Here is a 3972-nt window from a genome sequence, read left to right as displayed (position 1 = left end):
TTTACAACGAATATAATTTTGGAATTTTTATAAGGCTTTCTGCATAGTTTTGAACACCTAATGTTCGAGTTTTCTTTATCCCTTTTTCATGTGTGATTTTTGAGGAGGCAAAACCTTATATTTATATAGATATTTTCAGGTAAAAATATATGTGTGTATCTGAATTTGTTCTCGGTTACATGTATTTTATGTTTGGTTAGTTTGATAATGTTGGGCATATAATTCTTTCTTTGAGCTTCATATTAGATTAATCAAATTTAAGAATTAGCATATTGGGTTTAGAGTACTAAAGTTATGTACGTAACTAGAATTTATTTGATTTTGTTTTGTTTTTCCGAAATCTCCTTTCTCACTTTATTCATATTTTTCCTCTATCTTCCTATTTTTTTCTTCATCTTCGTTGAATCTCTAGTTTGGTTATTCATATGTTCATTATATAGGTTTTCTAACAACTTGATATACTTTGGTCATGTTTGTGACTGATAATGATTTCTTAATCATACCTATGCACCAAGTCCATGAAATGGCAATTATTTCAGCTGTCCAAGAAGCTCAAAAGGATTACCTCATAAGTTTTAATGATTACATGTTGAAAGTGTTGGAGGTTAGTATGACACACGGGATATGCAGAATGTTACCCTAATCAATCAATGATATTGTGAGAGCATACCTGATGAATAATATATGGTTATTAATCTAATATATTTTAAATTCTTTTGAAGTTTTATAAGGTGTTTATATCATTGAGCTGAATAATGAACAAATTATAGACAGATTATGTGTGCATAAATATATGCTATGCAGTGATTATCATTGCTGTTGAGCTTTGAATCCTGATGGTTTTTAAATTTTAATGCTCTGTAGGAGGATTGGCAAAAAGAAAAACGAGTTAGTCTTCAAAGCTTGAGTCGAATTTCCACATTACCTAGAACTAACATGATAGTTAGCAGTAGTGGGGGTGCTCGCTCTGGTCAGATAGTTTCGATGACTTCTTGCCCTCAAGCTTCATCTGGTGCATCTAGCATGTAGCTTCTACCTCTTGCTAACAAGCCTATCCTTGAGAAAAAGGTAGCTGTCTATGCTGAAGTTGTAAAGAATCTGAATGATGCAAGAGAACGTGGATTACCATTTAAAGTAAGCTGAAATAATTTTTTCCCTGTATTCAATCGATCTTATTATATATTTGATTCCTACCATTATATGAAAGGCATTTAATCTTTAGTGGATTGTTAATTTTAGTTTTTTGACAGATGACCGAGTTGCTGCTTTGAATTGTAAAGTTTTAGTTTTTTGACAAATTACTAAGTTGCTGCTTTAAATTCTATTTTCACTTTATGAAAAAGACACCTTAATAGAGTGATGCTTTAAAGATTGTTGTCAAGTTTTGTTTATGTTGAGTGAGATAAGTACCTATCTAATGGCTTGTTTCTGTTGTTAGCCTGCGATAGCTTTCAAGGGTGCTTATGAAAGTTTAGGTCTGGATGCATCTGGTGGAAAATTCGTTCATTTTCAGAAGATTTGGCACCTTATCCAGGTATATCAGATGTGTAGGTGCTTAGATGATACCTGATTGCGTGCTCTGCGCCTTGAAGCCTTAGAATCCTTCCATGTTCTCAATTTTTGATCTTAATACTGACGCCTTCTAGTTTCTTAGCCATGTGTAAAGAATCAATGCTTATTTGTATGAGCATCTTGTCAAGTCTCTTTCTTTTTCTTTTAAATACCATGTTGTTAAATGCTTTTAATTTGTCTCATTCTTAGAAATACATTTATCTTTGACTTCTATCGTTGTGCTTAGTTTATGCTTTGTACTCTTTGTGGTGTTTCATATATAATCTCAACAGAACAATACCTTCACTCTATTATGACATTTTAATTTAGTTGATTAGCTTATGGAAACTAAGTCTGCAGGATTTGGAGAAACCTTTAATTGTCCAATAGTGAAATCTACAATAAAAATGGCAAATTCATTACTCTTGTTATTTGGAACTTTATATTTGTTCTAATTCTAGTTCATGTGTCTATGCTATTGGGTTTTCTTTATAAATTAATTGTTGTATTGTATATATATTTATATGTTTGGTTGGTGTATCATTTGCATTTTCATTTCATAATCATAAAGTGTTTGAGCTAACTTTTCTAATGAGTATTTTACCAAGCATAAATCTTCAATCTTTCATGCATATGTGCTGTAGTTAGTGTAATTGCATGGCCAGCTTATAAAGTCGTAATGAGGTTATTAACTTTCTTTCTTTTTGTACTCTTTTAGTTTACTATTAATGATTTAAACTCTTTTGTAGCTAAGAAAATCAACCTTACAACAAAGACAAGTGCATAATGGAATGGATGATGAATTGGAGGGTGGAGCAAGCTTCATGGTTTACTTTTTGTGTATCTTGTTATGTTTTTGTTTTTTTTACTTTTGAAGCAAACGATGTGCAAGACTATAGAATTTTATTATGTATGCTTTCAAACTCAAGTTAGAACTAAGAACTTTTAAAGTGTGCAGTGTCATGGTTTGAAGTAGTTCGTCTTCAAATGTAAAAATACTCATGGTTTATCATATATATTGAATATTTTAGATTTTTTGATCTATTTAATATTACACTTGTGATCAATTGTTATGCTTTTTTAATCAAAATACAATAATAAAAACTTTTTACAACAATTAAAAATGCATACTACAAAATAACAAAATGTTATTACTAGAAGAATTTACAATAATTATGGTTGTTTTGTGTAATATATTATAATTGGGACAAAAAGTTATGATTGATATAATAGAATGAACTAAAAACGTTATAAAATGATCAAATATAACAATTTTCATAACAGTTGGAAAGTGTTATGCATAAAGTATAAGATTAAACTTCAAATTTATAACCAAACACTCAAACTAAATGTTATTATTTGAATATTATAGCAACTAAAAATGTGTTATTGAATAGTTTAAGATAACATTGAGCATAACATTTGAATACTGTTATAGGAAAGATAGGACTTTTAATAACAGGGGCTATGTTAGCGTTTTCAAAAGCGTTATCAATACTCTCGGTTAGCAGTTTTTAACTGTTATGAATACTATTTTTTCTTGTAGTGTAATTTATAAACCTTTTATAAATTAAAGGCATCAAGCTGTCCAATTCCATAATTAACACTTAAGGGAACAATTATTCAATCTTCTTATGAAGAAGGCTTAGATTCCATATCTGTAAATCATGTCCCCATCATCTACATCAATGAGCCCCCCAAAACAAAAGTTGTTAGCCTTATCATTCTGATAGACCCTAAAGAGTGAATTAAATGACTCAAATAACATAAACATGAGTTCATGATTACATCATAATTTAGATCGATTTGCATATGATCATTGAGTGATATAATTATAGCTCTTTAAGGTTTTGTGTATCAACAATTGATATGATAATAACGATATTTAGTAAAGAGTTAAATACATATCGGGTCCAGACCGTTATAATCATTATTATATAGAGCACCTCCAATGAGATGTCTATCTACATCAGTGATCCGGATCTAGATTACATGTATTCATAATATCAGTGGACTATACTAGCAGTGTTTGATTAAAGATTCCATAACTTTAAAATATATTGTGGACTATTTAATTCATTGTCTATAATTTTAATCATCTCGTACATATACAAGATTATAGCTACATTAATGAATTAGGAATTTTCTGATATTTATCTAAATATTATTCAATAATAATAAATATTATTAATTTTATCACTGCACCAAACAACCCTTTCTACAACACATGATTATAACTTTATTGAAAAAGTATTATAATAAGTAAATTAAAGAATCCATAAATTGAAACAAAATGGAAAGGAATTGAAAAAGTATTATAATAGATATGGTGGGAAAGTGAAACTAAAAAAAAGGCGCTAGTTTTTGGGGAAAGCCCGCTCATTTTTTCAGTTTGACTTTATAATTTAGTCACATTTGTCA

General features: G+C 29.4%; 1 pseudogene; it reads left to right on the top strand.

Moving 5' to 3' along the window:
- The first annotated feature begins 523 nt into the window (after positions 1-523).
- Positions 524-2338, top strand: LOC133814257 (nuclear pore complex protein NUP93A-like; annotated as a pseudogene).
- The last annotated feature ends 1634 nt before the right edge of the window (positions 2339-3972 follow it).

The sequence above is a fragment of the Humulus lupulus genome, chromosome 2 (assembly GCF_963169125.1).
Source record: "Humulus lupulus chromosome 2, drHumLupu1.1, whole genome shotgun sequence".
Classification (NCBI taxonomy): domain Eukaryota; kingdom Viridiplantae; phylum Streptophyta; class Magnoliopsida; order Rosales; family Cannabaceae; genus Humulus; species Humulus lupulus.
The sequence above is the reverse complement of the archived record's forward strand: the minus strand, read 5'-3'. Positions and strand labels throughout refer to the sequence as shown.